The 20,570-nt window shown below is 45.8% G+C and overlaps 1 long non-coding RNA gene across 1 annotated transcript; it reads right to left on the reverse strand.

Moving 5' to 3' along the window:
• Positions 1-530: 530 nt before the first annotated feature.
• LOC108520788 (uncharacterized) lies at positions 531-19,383 on the reverse strand. The gene is made up of 3 exons (XR_001883007.1): positions 19,165-19,383; positions 2,234-2,374; positions 531-630 (listed from the first exon to the last, which is right to left on the reverse strand). It is a non-coding gene; the product is annotated as an uncharacterized LOC108520788 (long non-coding RNA).
• Positions 19,384-20,570: the final 1,187 nt, after the last annotated feature.

The following is a 20,570-nucleotide window of genomic DNA, read 5'->3' on the forward strand; positions in this document are numbered from 1 at the left end:
TGGTGTCGCTGTTCAGCAGGGAATGTTCTGGAGTGAGGAGGTCAGAGCAGCCAGTGCCTCCAGCAAATGCAGCCAGGTGAGAGACACTCACTGTTGTCATCACCATAAACTCAACAGTGCACAGTTCTAAATTTAAAAACAGAGAGTCTACTGTGGTTTGAATGTGTGACCCTTCAAGTTCATGTTGAAACTGAATCCCATTGTGGTGGTGTGAGGACACGGGGCCTTTGGGAAGTGAAGGGATGAGTGCCTTGTGCAGGGGCTGGCGGAAGGTGGCTAAGGCTGCCACAGGCCTTCCCCCACCCTCCCGGTGAGGACCAGGCACCTGCCCCAAGGCCACCTTGGATATAGACAGCAGCCTTCACTGGATACCTGTCAGCGCCTTGATCTTGGACTCCCAGCCTTCAGCACTGTGAAAAATAAATTTCTATTGCTTATAAGTTAGTTTCTATTACTTGTGAATTACCCAGTCTGTAGTATTTTGTTACAGCAGCACAGAGGGACGGAGACACACTCATACTCACCTCAAGCTTAGCAACTGGACTGGTGCTCCTTCTCACTTCTTAGTCACCTTTCTCCCAACAGAGTCATCCTATTTCATCTCTGTATTTTACTTCTGTATGGAAGAGCCTGAAAACAATGTCTTTGCTGACATGAACTATGTTACATTTCTTCATGAAAGTTAATATTCTCCACATTCCAAGCCAAGACTGAAAAAGTCACAATTGCCAGGCTTGGTGGTTCATGCCTGTAATCTCAGCCCTTTGGCATGCTGAGGCAAGAGGACCACTGAAGCCCAGATGTTCAACACCAGCCTGGGCAACATAGTGAGACTTTGTCTCTACAATTTTTTTTTTTTCAATTAGCCGGGTGTGGTGGTACACACTTGTAGTCCCAGCTATTCAGGGGGCTGAGGTGGAAGGATTATTGGAGCCCAGGAGGTCGAGGCTACAGTGAGCCATGATTGTGTCACTGCACTCCAGCCTGGGTGAGAGTGAGACTTCGTCCCCCCACCAAAAAAAAAAAAAAAAAAGTCAAAATATGAAGCCTGACAGATAGGAAAGTCATTGTTTAGGTCAGTAAGTTAAAGCCCTAAATGCTTCCGGATGGAATAGAGTTTGATGAAGTGTCAAGGGTTACAGAGAAGGCCAAAGCCAGGCTGAGGAAATCTTATCAAAGTGACCACTGAGAAGCAGAGGAACAGGACCTCAGTTTGATTGCAAACAAAGGAGGGTGAGCCACCAATTCACCTTTCTGCTCCAATATCTCCTGTGCTTAAGACTCAAGTTTTTATGACCATTGGCTAGACAGGTCTGCATATGCTGCATATGTAAATTTCACTGCAAACTCAAATAAACTAAAATCGAAACCTACTGCTCTCCCCCTAGAACTTACATGCAAGACAGCAAGCAACAAAGACTCTGGTCACTCAATGTCACCATCATTTCCAAGCTGCTCTGGCTCTAGGAAACCTTCACTGTGAGAGCCAACACTTAGCGAATCTCGTTAGACAAAATTCCAGCAACGTTTTCAGCCAGCCTCCCCATTTCACTCCTGCGTGAACTGCATTCAGGCCACACTCTCCGTGCTCAGTCTGTGCCTGGCCCCTAACACCAGCCTTTCTCCCGCTACAGGCTGACCAGAACCTCCCACGGCTTTCCTAAGCACAGTTCTGAAAGGCACCGTACATTAAAAAAACAATGTCCTTCTTCTGCAGAACAAAAACCAACCTCACACCCTGGCCAATAAGACTTCCACAATTTATAAACAGATTCCTCAAGACATATTTTCCAAGAATATTTTCAATTTTCTGCACAGAAAACACTTTGACTCTTGCCCTTCATTATCAGTGACCAGAATGTTCAAGCGTTTGGCATTTGTTCACATCTTCCCCCTCTCACATCTTTCAAGTTTTAAAATTCCCGTGCACGATTCCAGGCCACGCCTGAAGGTGCTCCCCCTCCAAGCCGTCCCTGTGTCGTCTCCACCCTGGCTTCCTCCCTGACACCTGCCATGTGCTGACGCCCTTGCACTAGGCCCCAGTGTCTGCCTTCCTCCCCAGTGAGCCTCTGAACTCAAGAGCAGGGTGCAGGTCGCTTTTAGCAGGGGTCCTATCAGACACCTGAGTGCAGTTCACCTTGTAATTCATACCCCTGGGAACCCCTGGAGGGCCATGGGCACCTTCATCCAGGAATACTTACAGGGGAGTTTAGGGAGAAACTTTAGAAAGTACCTAAGGGAGCTCCATTTTGTTTTAAAGCCAGCTGGTCAGTTTGCAGGTGCGCAGCACAGCACCGTTTCAGTGACCGAGGCAGCGCTCATTTCCAGTGCCCTCGGAGTCTTGCTTTAGTTCCAAACCATATGCTTCATCAAGCTGTGAAATAAAAGGAAAAGAGAAGACACCCGAAACTTCTTTAACAAAAATTTGAATTCAGAATATGTAAAGAATACCTACAAATCAATAAAAGATGAAATAAAAACTGATGCAAAGTGGGCAAGAATTGCAAACTGTCACTCCAGAGACCAAAATTCATGTGAATCATTAATAATCAGAAAATGTAAATGAAAACCTTGATGAGATGCCTTTTATATCTAATACTGCAACGCTGGAAGGTCTGCCGATGCCAGGCAGTGTTGAACAGACTGTGTGGAGGGGCAGCCCAGGTTGGTAAGCCAGCAGGATGCAGCCACCTCGGAGGCTATTTGGAATTGCCTGGAAATGAGCGGAATGGGCCAGGCAGTGACCAGCAATGATCAATCCACGCCTGGGCGTGAGCTCCGGCAAGTTCTCTGCAGAGCGTGGCTGTCTCTTCTCAGACAGGATCCACCTCTGCCATGCTCTGGCCCAGGGAGGTGGTCTCTGGGGCCCATCACCTTAGCTTCTTGGCTGCTGGACCCCAGGCCCATTGGAAGGGAGGTCGGTGGGCAGGAAGCAGCCAGGGTGGAACGGTGTGGATGCTACCCTAACCTACAGCCACATCCTTCCAGTCATTTTGCTATTGGGATCAACACATACAAAAGGGGAACCTGGTTAAGTTCTCAGGTCACATCGACAGCACCTTTTGTTCCAGTATAAATAGGTGCTGAGAACTGGATGGCACCTACTTAAAAAGGGGAACTGTTTATCTGAAGTTTAAATTTAGGTGGGCGTCCTGTATTTTTATTTGGTAAATTCAGCAATCCTGGCTGCTACCCGTTCTCTGAACTCCCAGAACAAATCATTTCTTACATGATATTCTAGTCGCTTACACGAATTCTGTCACAAGCAAGCAATTTAAGTCACATCTTTGACCATTACAGAGGCTGAGAAGATGAGTCTATGGGGACACAGTGCCTTCCTCAAGTTCTTTTTTTCTGCGCTTAGTCACTGTGCAGGGCAAAAACGCTTTGGAAGAGAGTGTGTGTTGAGCCCACTTTTCACAAAAGATAAATGGACACATAACTGATGGAAGAATCCATTTTTACAAAAATAATACAGGGCTTTAAAATCAAAGTGAAGGTTTGGAAACCCTCATTGTCGCTTGCAACTGAGAGTTTCAGCAAGAGACTGAAAGTATAATGTGGTATTTACATTTTGGGCTTGCTTGAGAGAAGTTAACAAAATAACCACAAATAAGAACCTATCACATCTCAGGGCCAATAATGGCTAATAGAATAAATGAAATATTATACTTAATATGGCAACGAGTATGGATGCATTTGAAAGTGCTGATATCATGCAGATGATGCTCTTGGACCACAATGGATTTAAATTGGAAATTAACAACAGAAGGAAATTTGAGAAATCCAAAAGTATTTATAAATTGAACAACACATTTCTAAATAATTCATGAGCCTAAAGAGAAATTACAAGGGAAATTAGAAAGTATGCTTTTCTAAATGACAATAAAATCAAAACATCAAAAGTTATGGGACAAAGCTAAAGCAGTGCCTAGAGGAAAATGTATAGCTTTAAATGCCTCTGTGAAAAGATAACGAAGATCTCAAGTCAATAATCTAAGCTTCTGCAGTGAAAATCTAGACAAAGAAAAGCAAATTAAACTGAAGGCAAGTCAATAAAAGAAACAGTAAAGATTAAAGGAGAATGAATGAAATAGAAAAATAGAGAAAATTTGAGGGAACCAAAAGTTTGTACTTTGAAAAGATCAACATTGATAAGCCTTTAGCTTGAAGAAAAAAACAAGACAGGCCAGGCGTGGTGGCTCATGCCCGTAATCCCAGCACTTTGGGAGGCTGAGGCCGGCAGATCCCGAGGTGAGGAGTTCGAGACCAGCCTGACCAACATGGTGAAGCCCTGTCTCTACTAAAAATACAAAAAAAATTAGCTGGGCGTGGTGGTGCACACCTGTAATCCCAGCTACTCAGGAGGCTGAGGCAGGAGAATCGCTTGAACCCAGGAGGCAGAGGTTGCAGTGAGCCGAGATTGTGCCACTGCACTCCAGCCTGTGCAACAGGGCAAGACTCTGTCAAAAAAGAAAAAAAGAAGACAGAGAAAAGAAGACATAGATAGTGAAATTTATTAATGTAAGAGGAGACATTACCAGTGACTCCTCTGAAATTAAAAGTTACAAAAATATTCTCTGAACAACATTTTGGGAATAAATTCTACGACATCGATGTAGTTGTCAAATTCCTAGAAAGGAACAAATTAGCAAAATGACTCCAGATATAATAGAAAATAGAAAATCTGAATAAATGTATGGCAAGTAAAGAAGTTGAATGAAGAATTAAAAATCTTCAGACAAAGAAAAATTCAGGCCCAGATGGTCTCACCCAGATAGTAATTTTTTATCAAATATTTAAACATGTAATATCAATATCTCACAAACTCTGCCATTAAATAGAGGAGAAAAGAATGATTAACAACTCATTCTATGATTCAATGAGACAAGAGAGTGTGTGTTGGGCCCACCTTTCACAAAAGACAGATGGACATACAACTGCTGAACGAATTCATTGCATTTTTTAAAAAGTAATTAATACAAGGCTTTAAAATCAAATTAAAGGCTTGGAAATCCTCATTGTTGCTTGCAACTGAGAATTTTAGCAAGAGACTGAAAGTGTACTGTGCTGTTTACCTGCCTATCACCCTGATAGAAAAGCTAAAGGCATAGCAAGAAAGAAAATTACAGACCAATATCTCTCGTATATAAATGGAAAAAGCTCTTGACAAAATATTAGCAAACTAAAGCCACACCACATTACAACAAGGCTAAATACCATGATCAAGTGGGAATTGTTCCAGAGAAAAGAGGTTGGTTTAAGATTCGAAACTCAATGTAAAGCATCCTATTTGTACAAAAAGCACATGATCATTTCCATAGATGCAGAAAAAGCACCGAACAAAATGCAGTGCACTTTCATGGCAAAAGCCCTCCACAAACTAGGAACCTAATAAATCAAAAACTGATAAAGAAAATCTAAACACAATCCCCAAGCTGACACCTCGCTAAATGGAGGGGGATGAACCACGTCCCTCTGAGTTCAGGAAAAGGCTAGGACATCTCCTCTCATCTCCTTTCCAACGTGGTACAGCCTGTGCGAACAGGGCAAAAAGGCACCCAAATTGGAAGAAAGAGATACACTATTTGTATTTGCAGATATCAGAGTCCTGTACATAAAAAAATCCTGAGGAATCCACAGACAACTATTAAAACTAATTTTTAAAAGCACAGCAAGTTGACAGAATACAAATTAATATGAAATCAATTGTATTTCTATATGCAAGCAATGAACAACCTGAAAAGGAAATTAGCAATGCAATTTTATTCACATCATCCAAAATTATAAAATACTTGGGAATAAATTTAACAAAAGTAGTGCAAGTCACGTGCACTGTAAATTAGAAAATGTTCCTGATAGGAATTAAAGTGACTTTAAAGACATGGAGAGACATTTTCTGTCCGTGGACTGTGAGACTCAACATTGATTTAATGGACAAAACAACGCCCCACCCCACAAGACAACATGTTTGAATCCCAGACGCCTTTGAATATGCTACTTGGCAAAAACTGGCGTTGCAGGTGTACTGAAGGGTTTTGAGTGGTGAGATTCTCCAGGACTGCCCAGGCCAGGCCAGTGTCACCACGTGGGTCCCTATGGGAGAAAGAGGGAGGTGGGAGAGCTACAGGAAGGAAGGCAAAGGGAAGGGCCACTGACTGAGGAAGTCAGGTGCCTCTAGAACACGGGAAATGCCAGGAAAAAGACCTGCTTCTGGGGCTTATGGAAGGAACACAGCCCTGCCAGCACATTCATTTTAGCCTGGTGAGACCAGCTTTGGACTTCTGACTTCCAGAGCTGTGAGGTAATAAACGTGTGCTATTTTCAGCCATTAATTTTGTGGTAATTTCTTACATCAGCAATAGAAAGCTCATCAAGAAGACAATTCTCTCCAAATCGATATGGATCCAATGCCCTCTCCATCAGAATTCCACACGGCTTTTTAAAGAAATTGACAACCTTATCCTAATATTTATACAAAAATGAAAAATGCCAAGAATAACAAAATCAATTTTGAAAAAAAAAAATAAAGGGCTTTAACTTCCTGATTTTGAAGCACACTAGGAAGTGACAGCTCTCAGGACACATGGCATCAGTGTGAAGACACACGCGGAGACCAGGGAACAGACGAGAGTCCAGGAACAAATCCCAACATTTACTGTCAGTTGATTTTCTCAAAGGTGAGATTAAAAATTTGTCAAAACATATGAACATGCACTTTACCAAAGAAGATATATGGATGGCTAATAAGCACATGCAAAGATGCTCAGCGTCATTCATCTTCAGGGAAATGCAAATTAAAACTACAATGAGATACCTTCTCACACGCACTAGCATGGTTAGAAACCTGGTTCATTGTATGATGAATAATAGATCACCATCCTTCACTTAAACCACACATAAAAGTAACCTTTTAAAGCTTAAAAATGTAAATATTAGAGGAAAGTTATTAAGTGTATAGAATACATACCCAAACATCTTTATGGTATAAGGCTAGTGTAGATTTCCTAAATAAGACTCCCAAAAGCATAAAATTTAAAACTCCAAAGTTTAAACAGGTGACTACATCACAACCCCCAGGGAAAGAGCAGTATCTCAACAGAGAAGGAAACAGGAGCGAGAGCAGGTGAATCCAAGGTGAATCAAATGAATGACCAGCTCTTTTGCTAACTTCCTGATTCATCAATTCTTATCTCACCACAGTATTTCTTCCAGAAACTATTATCAATTCTCTTTCTTGCTATTGCCATTTTCCTTGAGGAACATTCAAACTATTTTCCTAAAAACTGTATTCTTAAAATTTCACTTTCAATTTCAGCACAGGCATTCTGCTGACCAATCTTCCCACCAGGAATGAGAACCACTGGATGAAAGAAAAGGTGTCTTCCAGGCGCTATCTCAGACTCGACAGGTGCGGCCGCATTCTGGACAGAAGGGAAGCAGATTGAGGCAGGCCTGGCTTTTTGTGGGGTTCTCCCTTTCCGGGCATTTGCTAGTGTGGTGTTAGTTAGGGTTGGAGAGTTCAGAGAGCTGACTTTAAAGACATGGGTGACAGCCAAACCGTAGGCTGAGTTCTGAGCAGACAAACACAGCCATCCAGAAAAAATTGAGCATTCAGGTTTACTATATATAAACACACTGCTATAAAGATACTACCTGAGCCTGGGTCATTTATAACAAGAGGTTTAATTGACTTACAGGTCCACATGGCTGCGGAGGCCTCAGGAAACTTACAATCATTGCGGAGGTGAAAGGGAAGCTGGCACCTTCCTCACAAGGTGGCAGGAGAGAAAGAAAGGGCGGGGAAGTGCCACACTACAGCCATCAGCTCTTATAAGAACTCACGCACTATCCTGAGAACAGCCTGGGAGAAACCGACCCCACGATCCAATCATCTCCCACCAGGTCCCTCCCTGGACACGTGGGGATTACAATTCAGGATGAGATTTGGGTGGAGACATGGAGCCAAAGCATATCACCAACATGGCAGGACCAGAGGGGCCCAGATTCTGAGAGGATAGAGCTTTCTCGGGTGGGTCTCGAAGCGTGTGCAGCTTTCTCCCTGAACAAAACGTCTGCCGTTTGTAAGTGGCTCAGGCCTGGAAAACAAGAGACCGTGGAGAGCTGCGGTTCAGAGGTCGCCAAACAGCCCCTTGGCTGGGGCTGGCCCATTTGCCTGCCCCTAGGCTGGGGACCATGAGCAGGAGTTCAGCTCCACCTCAGACCAGCAGAAACGAGAACAGATCTGTGGGTCCTGCCTCCTCCCCAACTGCGGCCAGGACACGGAAACGAATGCTTAGCCCAGGCAGTCAGCGTGCTCCAGCCTGGATTCTCTGCAGCCTCACACATCATATCCAGCCTAGGCCAGAAAGTGCATGCTTAGCCAAGGGGGTCAGCACGCTCTGCCCTAGACTCTCTGCAGCCTCACACATCGTATCTGGCTGCAGCCAGAAAGGGAATGCTTAGCCAAGGGGGTCAGCGTGCTCCAGCCTGGACTCTCTGCAGCATCACACATTGTAACTGGCTGCATTTGTTTGCTAGGGTTGCTGCATAACAAAATATCACACACTGGGTGCCTTAAGCAGTGGAACTGTGTTCTCTAGTGATTTGGAAGGATGTTCGAGATGAAGGTGGGGCAGAGTTGCGTTCTCCTGTGGCCTCTTCCATTGGTGGGTGGACAGCAGCCTTCCTGCTGTGTCCTCACGTGGTCATCCTCTGTGTGGGGCTGTGCCCTCCTTTCCCCCAGACATAAGAAGTCACAAGACCCCCATCATCCCGGATCAGCCCACCTGAATGACCTCATTTTCACTTGATTATGTTTTCAAAGGCCCCGTCTTCAAATAAGGTCACGTTCTCAATTACTGAGGGTCAGGTGTTAACTTATGAATCGGTGGTCACCATTCAATTCGTAGCACAGCATTCAGTTAAAGATTACCAAGCAAACCAGGGAGAGGACAAAGCAAACTAAAAATCAAAGGAGAGTAGAGAGAGAAGCAATGGCAGGGGAGGCCCATCTAGAGTAGCCAGAAGTGGCTGCAGAGGGGAGGCACAGCGGAGGCTGCACATGGAGCCAGTGGCAGCTGGGGACAGGTGGGATCCCCGCCCCTTCCGAGTTGATGGGGTGGGAGCAGGCAGGACACCCATGTCATGACTGCAGATCCAGGCCTCCTGCTCCACAGAGCAGGCAGGATCCCCACCCCCATGTGTGCAGCTGCAGCCACCCAAACCACGGCTGTGGACCCAGGCATCTCTGCACTCTTGGGGGCCCAAGAGTGCCCCCTCTGCCCTCACAGGCTCAGAAGTTCCTGCTTCTGCTGCCTCGCTTCTCACTGCTATTGGCACCCACTCCAATCTTGGAGAAAAGTTAGGGCCGAGCCCAGACACTGTCTCAGCCTGGCTGGGAGTGTACATGCTCCAGGCAGTGCTGACACACCAGCCCCCTGCTGCCTCAGCCCACCTCCAGACTTTGGGCACCAAGGAGCTTAGGAGGGAAACTGAGGGGAAGCTGAGGGCAGCTCAGGGCTGGCCTGCATGCATCCTTGGCACCTACAGTCTGGGTGCCATGAAGCATGGCAGGAGGCAGACAGGTTCCCGGGCAGAGGGGACAGGTCTCTGGTGAGGCCTCACCTTCAGATCAGGGAGGCCCTGAAGGTTGGGGTCTTGCAAACCAAAGTGAAAACTTGTGGTGTCTTTTTTAGGGCATTCACTTCCTCCCCTCTGAGGCCCATAAGAGCTCTGGGCTCAACCAGAGCTGAGCAGACATCCGGATGACCAGCTTCAGAGAGGAGCGAGCAAGCCACTCAGCGCCTCCTCTCTGCTTATGAGCCTTGGTGTGAGATCTTTGTGATGTACCATCCTTCACGAGAGGAGCTACCCACTCCAGGGCCTCCTCTCTGTCCTAGTAGCTGTGGGAGTATGGTTGCTAGACCTTCTGCATAGTGAGCTAGCCCTACCCACTCCAGTGGCGCCTGCTCTTGCTGCGTGAGAGCTGCCCAGACAATTGTTTTCATGACCAGCTGCAGAGAGGAGCTACCATCTGCTAGGAGCTGGACACTCATCGGGGCACCCTTGCTGTGGAAAGAAGCTATCCCCTTCTCTGAGCTGTTCTATCACTCAGTAAAGCTCCCCTTCATCCTGCTCACCCTCCACTTGCCTGCATACTTCATTCTTCCTGGTCACAGGACAAGAACTTGGGACCTACCGAGTGGCATGGCTAAAAAAGCTGTAATACAAAAGGGGCTGAAATACACCCCTTGCTCACCACATTGCAGGCAAAGAGAAGGAGAGAAGAGCTGCGGCCCTGTGGGGAGCCCAGACCTTGGAGCTCCCCAAGCCAAGGCTGTGACTCCCTCTTTGAAGCCCTGCGGTTCTTGGTGTCTTCAGGCCGCCAGGTGCCACTGCATTCCCCAGTGCCGGCCATGGAAGCTGCTTGTGGTGTGCCTAGTCAAGTCACAACCTTGCAGAGAGTTGGCACCCATGCTGGCACCTGGAGCTACCTGCCCAGCTGCAGCAACTGGCATGTCAACTGCACACTGGCTGGACCCCACACTTGCTCATGCACCCCTTGCCGCTCCATGCCTAACGTGCCCTTAGCAGGCATGGGACCCAGGCTAGCTGTGTGAGTGGAACACAGCCTGCTAGGCCAAGTGGGGAGAACCAGCCCAGTGGGCTTGAGCACAACTCAGGCAAAGGTGCCACCAGCCACAGAGATTTCTGGACCAAAAATGCCACACCAAAGACCCTGTAAGAAAAGGAAAAGAGAAGCTGGTCAGGGAGCACCAGTCTCTGTGGTGAAGAGACGCAGATTACAATGAAGGTGTCCTCCAAGAAGACCAGCCATGAGGTGGAGAAGCCAATCAGACATAAACTATCTTTTTCAAAAAATGCAACAAATGGAAGTTGTATAACTGGAAAATAAAATAATTGCAGCTAAGCACTAAATACGTGAGTATTAGAAGTGATTGAAATAGTCAACTGGAAGGCACATACAGCACAAAATATTAGGTTGGTCCAAAAGTAATTGTGGTTTTGGACCATGAATTTTAAATCATTATAACAGGTTCAAACACATCTTCATGAATCAAAATAGGAACCATTACAGTCAGCACAATTTTTGCCAATGAGAAATAAGTTTGCTTATTCCCATAGCACAGAAATCCATGCTTCGGGATTTGACAAACTCTCGGAAAGCATTTCCTGCATCCTGTTGGATGTGGAAGTGTTTTCCCTGCAAGAAGTTGTCAAGATGCCTGAAGAAGTAGGAGTCGGCTGGCAAGGGGTCAGGTGAATATGGTGGATGAGGCAAAATTTGTAGTCGAATTCATTCAGCTTTTGAAGTGTTGGTTGTGAGACGTGTGGTCAGGCATTGTGGGGGAGAAGAACGGGACCCTTTTTATTGACCAATGCCAGCAGCAGGCACTGCAGTTTCTGGTGCATCTCATTGATTTTCTGAGCACACGTCTGGGGTATCATGGGTCCACTCGGACTCAGAACCGTGGTGGATCACACCAGCAGCAGAGCACCAGATAGGGACCAGGACCTTTTGTCGGTGCAAGTTTGGCTTTGGCAAGTGCTTTGGAGCTGCTTCTCAGTCCAGCCACTGAGCTGGTCGTCACGGGTTGTCATATAAAATCCACTTGTCATCACACATCACAGTCTGATTGAGAAATGGTTTGTTGTTGTGTAGAATGAGAAGACACTTCAAAAGGACAATTTTAAAAAAAATTTTCACTCAGCTCGTGAGGCACCCGCTTATCAAGCTTTTCACCTTTACAATTTGCTTCAAATGCTGAACAAGCGTAGAATGGCCGACGTTGAGTTCTTCGGCAGCTTCTCATGTCGTTGTAAGAGGATCCGTTGCTCTCAATTGGTCATTGTCAACTTCCGATGGCCGGCCACTACGCTCCTCATCTTCAAGGCTCTCAACTTTTTTGCAAAACTTCTGGAACCACCACTGCGCTGTGCGTTCGCTGGCAGCTCCGGGGCCAAATGTATTGCTGATGTTGTGAGTTGTCTCAGCTGCTTTATGATCCATTTTGAACCTGAATAAGAAAATTACTTGAATTTGCTTTTTTTCCTAACATCATTTCCATAGTCTAAAATAAACATAAAATAAACAGCAAGTAATAAGTCATTAACAAAAAAACATAAAGTGAGAAATGTTCATTAAAATGATATATAGCATAACCACATGTATTTTAAAATGTTTTCCAATGGCAAATGGCAAATTCCGACAACGCAAACAGTGCAATTACTTTTGCACTCACAGGCTGAACACAGAAGAATAGAGGATGCAAAACATTTTAGGAAATAAAAATAATGGCAGGAAAGAGGGTACCAGCACAGAGGTGAAACCAGGCACTACTCCAAGAAGACACAGTGTCGAGAGACCATTCATCCCTGAAAACAGGTTTGAAATTTCTTCTGAGTTCTTTGTAATTTGACTTTTATTATTGCCAACCTAAAAGAGACAGAAAGAGAGAGAAAGACCCTCTAAAGAAAAAATATTTGTTTGGGAATTGTGCATTGCAATGGGAGTCAGTGAGTACATTCAGGGAGGTCAAGGAAGACAAGAGTTCTTAAAGAAAACATAAGTTGTTTGGAGACAATTATCCTTGGCTACAAGGGCCAATAGCAAGGGTGGTGCCTGTGTGAGGCTGGACAGGCAGGTGCTGGGCAGACGTCCTCCCAGAGGTGCTTTCTGACTGAGGCCACTGGGGCTTTCATGCATGGATATCATGTCTGCAGAGTCTTTAGGTCTTGTTGTCAAGGCGTTCGTGCAGCAGAGCCCTCCAAGGCCTTCCCCAGCTCGGCTCATCCAGGTTTTAACATAAGCGACTCCACTTTCATTCTGACAACTTTCACCATATTTGAAAAAAAAAGTGTAGAAAATAGGTAACATTTGTCGGGCTATTTCACTGCTAGTCAAGGCTTCTGGTTTAAGCCCTGACCCCGTCCGTCCGCACGCTGGAGAAGCTGTAGAAATGGTGCTCGCCTGGGAGTCACAGGGAGGAGCCCAGCTCTTGTTGTCTTTCACTGATTGCTTAATTTTTGTTATTTTTAATTTTTTGTCCCATGAATGGAAGGGCTGGACAATCTTACAGCTTTTAAATTCTTTGACATTACAAAGTGTTGCGAGTCGATTATATCACACATTGTATATTTTATCCTGACCTCAAAGTACAAAAGAGTATGCTTATTTGCATAATGTATATGTTTAAATTAACAGATGTTTCCATTATATACATTATTTTTTTCTAAATCAGTATTTTTCCATCTTAGTAGCAACATTTTAACTCCAGTAACGAAAGCTTAAGTTTTGAGAACTTGATACAAGAGAAAAGATGCAGGCTATTAAATTTATAATTCATCACATACATTGTCAAATTTAAAAGTGAGCAACTGGTATTTTTTCAATATAGTGTAATTCAGTATAGGATAATTACAAAATTTGTTATTTTGCAGCTAAATAGTAGGAGAGTTAATGTTCTCCATTTACATATGGAAATGTTAGCATGATTTATGTATTTCTAATTATCTAATGATAAATCTTTAGCGTATGCTGCATCTCCAGGGAAATTCATTTTTATCTACTCTCCTATTACAAACACCTTGACAAAGGCCACTTAACACATTTCAAGAAACACAAATGTATTTTTAATGGAAAAAACCCTCTTTGTGACCTTCTTTTCAGAAGAGTCTACTTTTGAGAATAATTACTCACTTACCAGTGAGAGGATTTAAACTTTAAAAGCGGAAACACTCGAAGATTTAGCATTTGCAAAGCCCGTAAGAGAATGCAGACATTCTGGTGAATCGAATCTCTGGCTGATCACGCACGTGGAGCTTCCAGTTGCAAATGGGCAAGTGAGTAAGTGTAAGGGGGGTGTGCGGCCCTCCAGATTAGTGGAGAAGACGCTGTCTCAAGGGCAGAGACAGTGGAGAGGCTCGGTGCTCCAGGCAGGCGAGTGGGGCTGGGCTCCGAGGCGTGTGACAGACGCTGAGGCCAGGCCTTTGGCACCTACTGAACCAAGTGAGGTCTGCGGCCGGAAAGGCAGGAAACAAACCACAGGGAAGGAAAGGCCTGGCCACCTGTTCCTGTCCCAGGGCCCACGTGTGGAGCTGTCAAATGAGGCCCCATAGGTTATTCTGCCTTTGTGGGAGGGGAACCATCTGGAAAACCTTGTTTTTAGCTTATTGCTCAAAAAAGTTGGTGCTTTAGACAAAATGGATTAGCTGCCAGTGGGAACCGGCTGTCTCGTAGAATTCAGACAGCTTTGCTATCCTGGAGACTGGAAATCTGAAGTGGGCGTTCTATGCTTTTTCACAGCAGGAGGCATTTTATTTGGGTCGATTCCATGTTGTTCAAGAACATCCTGTGCTCTGGTTTTCGCAGCTAGAAGAAAAGGAAACACAGCAAGCAAACAGCTCTTTTCCACGGCTGCTGAAGAGGAATAGACCCAACAGTCAGACGTGGGCTTCTCCCCAGAAGCCCCTGGATGGTCTGCGGTGCTGATGGCCACATGCTGTTAAACAAAATTTACTTTACTTTGATCAAGTGTCTGATTCACAGCTCCGCAGCTCCTATGACAAATTGCAGTGAGGCTCTGAATGTGTGGAGATACTCACAGCAGGAGGAAGAAGGGTGTGGAAAAAACACACCTGACGCTTGCCACGGACTGGCTGAGAGAACGCGGGACCAGGCACCAGGTCACCTGGCACACACGCAGGCTCCACACACAAGGGACACACTCAGTGTGGACCAGGGGAGGCGGAGGGGCAGGGGGCTCACCAACTGTCACTAATGGCACCCATAGGGGCACCAGGACCTCCATGGCCCAGACATGTGGAGTCAGGAGCTGCAGCAGATGGACCTGGAACCTGACTTCACAAGGAATGACCCACAGAGCCTGTCCTGGGGGCCCTGGGAGGAGCTGGCATGGGTGGGAATGATGGGCCAGGGTCACCAGCTCGTTCCTAACCCCGAATAGCCTGTCCCGCCGGGCCCCAGGGCTCTGTCTAAAGGAGTCTGACCGAACAGTGAAAGCCCTTGATAAAAGAAAAACTTCAGGCAAATGACGTTGGACGGAGTTTAACTGAGCAGTGATCGGGCAGCCTTCCCAGCCAGAGGAGGCTCAGAGACTCCCTCGCAGTTGCGTGGGGGAGGAAGATTCATGCACAGGGAAAGGAAAGTCACAGAAGCGGATGTGAGGGACAGAGACTGCTGGATGGGTTACAGCCTGCATTTGCCTTATTTTAACAGGGTTCAAACAACTGGCTATGTCTGAGTGGCCAAATCTCGGTGACTGATGCAAGTGCAGGCTACAGTCTGTGTATAATTCCACTTAGGTTATAGCTCACACCGAACTTAAAATATGTAAAGCTTTAGGGCACACTTGATTTGACAACCAGGAGAGGGGGCCCCCTGCACTCCCCCAAGCCCTTGGGGACAGGCCTCAGGTGCCCTCCCTGCTCCCTCACTGGGCCTGACTCTGAGGCAGTCCTGGTGGCTGCATCCTGCACTGTGCTGCCGGCTCCTGGCTACTGTCTTCCCGCCTGGATGACTTTGAATAGCCACGCATCCCTACCTCTACCCAGGCATCCCAGGAAGCGAGCAGCCCAGCAGCTGTGGAAAACACCAGCCCCAGCAACCTTCCTTGAAAGCTCTGCAGGGGCCGGCTGCTGTAGAGGGCACTTCAGTCTGGTAAATCAACACTACGTTGTGTGGAACGTGGGCATGGCTGCCACTCTGTCCAGGATTCAATGCAGCGGCACTCTATCTTCTCCACTGTTAGGAAAGAGGTGCCTGGAGTAAGAAAAACCATTCCTTTTTTTTTTTAAAGGAACCAAGGGTCATGGGCTCCCCTTGGAAGCAGCTTGAGGTTCTCTACAGCTGACAGTGGCAGCTGCACCCCCAGGAAGCTGTGCTCACCTGTGAGTTGGGTGGGGCACGTCTAGAATGGGGCTCTGGAAACTGGCTGTGAGGTGACAGCCCCACACAGCCCCTGAGGTTGTGAACCTGGGTAGGTTGTGAACCTGGGTGAGTGAGCCAGGCCCCTGCAGCTGCCTGCACCCATCCAGCTGTTTCTGGCTCCCTCTCACCCGATGAGTTGGTATCGAACCCAGACCAGTTATGACCTGGAGGGAGGCGGAGGCCTTGACTGTTCCTACAGAGCCCAGCTATGAAGTAATTCTCAAAATCCAACTATTTTAATGTTTGAATGTATTTGAATGTGTTTAATTGGTTCAAAATTTAAAATAAAAAATAAATAAATAACTAAAATCCCACTTGTCCACTTGTTCACCCAGCAACAGAACTCCCTATCTGCTTCTTCTGTGTCTTCCAGATGATCCCAGAAACAGTCTGTCCATATGCAACAAATAACAGCAAATAGCCTCCATGTGTGTATGTACATGTGCCTCTGCACACACACAGTGCACAGGGCATGCTACGTGTGTGTGTATATATATTCCCCTGTTTATAGACCGGAAGGTGCCTCTGCACACACACAGTGCACAGGGCATGCTACGTATGTGTGTGTATATATATATATTCCCCTGTTTATAGACAGGAAGATGCCCCTGTGCACACACACAGTGCACAGTGCATGCTACATGTTCTGCATTACACCTGTGGTATGTTACACACTGTGTGCTACACACTATGTGATACAGCGTATTGTTGAAACTGGAGAATTCTCTGAATTCCCCTCGAAAGATGTACAACAGGAGTGTGGCTCACCTGTTTGGCTGCCCTGCAGCGCAAACCCCTAGCAGGAGCATGCAGAGGGGCAGGGGCAGAAGCCGGGGCAAGAACTTTGGGCTCTTGGCCTTACCTACAGTAGTGTCTAGAGGTGTGTGCATGCAACCCCCGTGTCACAGAGCTCTCTCAGTTTGGCTGCCTGCAGATGGCTTCAGTGTTAACCAGCTCAACGAACCTTCTGCCTTATCACAAGGGCAGAGAGCCAGTGTGACAGCCTTCTGTATCCCAAGCTCTTGTCCAGCGTCCTGGAAGAATCGAATCACAAGCGGACTCCAAGGATGAGTGCAGGGTTCTATTGAGCCGTGAAGGTGGCTCTCAGCAGATGGATGGGGAGCTGGAAGGTGGAGGGGCGGGGGAGATCATCTTCCCCTGGGGTCTGGCTGTTGTTAGCGAACTCCTCTTGGTGTTCAGGCCCCTCTTCCCTCCTTCTCTGCCGGGCCACAGTGTTGCTCTCTGCTGCTCTCCACCACTCTCTGCCGCACTCCGCCGCTCTGCACTGCTCTCTGCCCCTCTCCACTCCTCTCGACATTCAGCGGTTTGTGCATTTGCCCGCTAAGGTCTCGGGTTTATATAGGCACAGGATGGGGGTGTGGCAGGCCAGAGTGGTCTTGGAAATGCAACATTCAGGTGGGAAAACAGGAGTGCCTGCTCTCACTTAGGCCCGTGGGCACAGGCCCGAGGGCGGAGCCCTCACAGTGCGCCTGCTCTTCTCCACCTGCCCTTTCCTGCCCCTCCTGTATCATCATGACCTACGTGGTGCACTATGATATGTTGCTTATAACATATTATTTATATCCTGTGAATGTTTTCCAACTTTAATCCTTATATACACAAAAACATATGATGCACACAATCTAAAATCAGGTGTTTTTTTAATCGCTTAACCACATATCTTGAAGATTATGCCTTCCTAGTGTAGAGTTTATCATTCTTTTGAAAAGAAATGTTATTTTCCATTGAGCAGGTATGGCCTTGTTTATTTATGCAATGCCTTATTGAATTACTCATAAGGTATTTCGGTTTTTTATTTTTTAATACATCAATGGATGTACTTTATACATATGTGATAACATATATCTAATAAAATTTAAGACATTAAATGATCAGGTCAAAAGAGTATGAGCGTTTTATCTTTTGTGTCTAATTTTCAATTGCCTTTTATGAATGTTAAGCTGGTTTGCAATGCTGCCAGCAGTGTGGAAGACAGCACATGTCTTTCCCATTCTTAGCCATCCAATTATTCCTAATCCTAGAGGCAGAAATCAAAGTCATCATTCATGATTTCAATTGTTTTCTTATTCTTAATTAAATTAAGCATCCTTTAGCGCATCTGTTTATTGTCTCATCTTTTGGCCATTTTTTCAGTTGGATTATTGGTATTTTTATTACAGGATTGTAGAATCTATTTAACCATGTAAAAAATGTGCTTTATGATAGCAACGAATTTCATGATTTGTCCATTTCCTTGGAACCATGTCACTTTTAAAATATTAATCCAATTATAAATTTTAATTGTTCTACTTATATTAATACTTGGAAGCATTTCTCATGCTGAAACCATAAGAAAACATCTTCATTTTTTTTGGTGCTTATATACTTTTCGATTTTACATTTAAATATTTGATTTGAAAACAGTTTATTATGGTATAAACTGTGAGAAAATGATTTAACTACCCTTTTGTTAAAACCACAACCATATTCTTTGCTGCAGATTACAGGGTTCGTTAATACCATGCTTTTTCTTTAAGTTCAAAATTCCAACTCGGAAGTATTCAGGGCCAGGGTTTATTTTTCTTGTCCCCGCAATGCAAACATTTGTGTTATTCAACTGCATAAAGCACTGATAATTAAAGAGAAAGCTTTTGAAACCTAAAGGAATTTATTTTGCTATTTACTAATTTTATAAATTATTCAGTTGGATAGGATTGTTTCTAAGTTTTAGGCAAAATTTTAAAATAAAATAAAATACAGTTAAAATGCTTTGGTTCCTAACCCTCATTTTCCAGGGAAAGGATCATTGCTCCTTGGAAAAAATGGCTGATTCTATTTCTGGTGAAGACAGGCACCAAGTGAGCCACAGCATCATGTTATGCCAGGAAAAAACAAAACACAACACAAAACAAGAAAAACCTCAAAGATAACTCTCTTCAAAGCCATGGGATGTGTCTGAGAATAGTCACAGCAGCAGAAGAGGAAGCTAGCAAGTCCCACAAAGAGTAAAATGAACAACGGTGTTATCCACACTCACAGCGGATGATGCAGAGCAGCCGGGATGACCCGTGAGATACTCCACACATCAGGGCAGGTTAATTTCACACGCATGAGTTGAGCAGGGAAGCCAGACTTAAGACTGAACACTGTATGGTCCCATTTGCATAAACAACAAAACAGGCAGAACTAACCTGTGTCGTTCCACGGCCGGGTAGTAACTGTGCTGCCGGTCGGACGGCACGAGCGGCAGGAAGGATATCCTCGCTGTGGGCCCCACTCCTGGCCCCCAAATGTGCTCAGTTTGCAAAAATCCACGGAGCTGGAAACTTGTGAGACGTGCACCCTTCTGTGTGATGTTTTCTCTCATCAAAACTTTCTCGAGAACACGCGGGACAGAACATGAACAGCTTTCCCTGGAAAAGAATGGGTCTGTTTTAACATCAAGAATGAAGATAACCTTGAGGGACTCTAAACACATCTATGGTTTAAATCCCATGAATTATTAATAATTCTCAACAACACCTAAAATCAAAGGAATCCGTGATCACTTTTGGGAGATAATAGAGGATAAAACCTCGTAATTTTGAAAATGGAAAGAAGGCAAACGCATTGATCCTGCCTTTGGTATAAAAACTGTACCTCAGGGCGAGGAAAGAGTCAACAAGGGGAAGTTTCTCTCCATGGAAATATTTCAGCTAATAAATAAGAAAAGCATGGTAACATTAAAATACTACCAATGTGCTACCCACATGCATTAACGTGCCTGTGTGGTGATTATCAAGGCTGCTTCCATTAAAGCATGAGACACACTGGATACTCCATTGTTCCACAGTGGGGCGGTCCCGGCACAACAGCCCTCAAAGTCCAAGGAAGCTGAGAGGCCAGAGAAAGACGCCAGCAAACCTGGTTTCTCAGAAAGAAACATTTAGTAGGAACTTAGGGACAGAAGCCGTGTCTGCAGCCAGACAAGATGGTGGATCCCTGCCCGTAATCCCCAGGCCCAGGGCCTATGAGCCAGGGCGAAGGGCTGGTTCAGAAAGCATGGGTGGGACAACTGAAGTGCAACATCATCAAGGTTATCTGGACCCAAGGGCACGATTTACAGTAGATAGTTACTCACACGCAAGGACCAAGAGTGTTACCAGCCACGGGTTCCTATGCTCCCATGCAACAGAGGAGTCACGAGGCCACGGATTCTTACACTCCCATGCAACAGAGGAGTCACGAGGCCACGGATTCTTACACTCCCATGCAACAGAGGAGTCACGAGGCCACGGATTCTTACACTCCCATGCAACAGAGGAGTCACGAGGCCAGGATTCTTACACTCCCATGCCACAGAGGGGTCACGAGGTCAGGATTCTTACACTCCCATGCCACAGAGGGGTCACGAGGCCACGGATTCTTACACTCCCATGCCACAGAGGGGTCACGAGGCCACGGGTTCTTACACTCCCATGCAACAGAGGGGTCACGAGGCCACGGATTCTTACACTCCCATGCAACAGAGGGGTCACGAGGCCATGCGCGTTCCCCAGAGGAGGCTTTGTCAGGAGTCTGTGCTTGAATACGAGGGGGCAGCACTGGAGAGAGAGGT

The sequence above is a fragment of the Rhinopithecus bieti genome, unplaced genomic scaffold (assembly GCF_001698545.2).
Source record: "Rhinopithecus bieti isolate Rb0 unplaced genomic scaffold, ASM169854v2 scaffold_51905, whole genome shotgun sequence".
In the NCBI taxonomy this organism is placed as follows: Eukaryota; Metazoa; Chordata; class Mammalia; order Primates; family Cercopithecidae; genus Rhinopithecus; species Rhinopithecus bieti.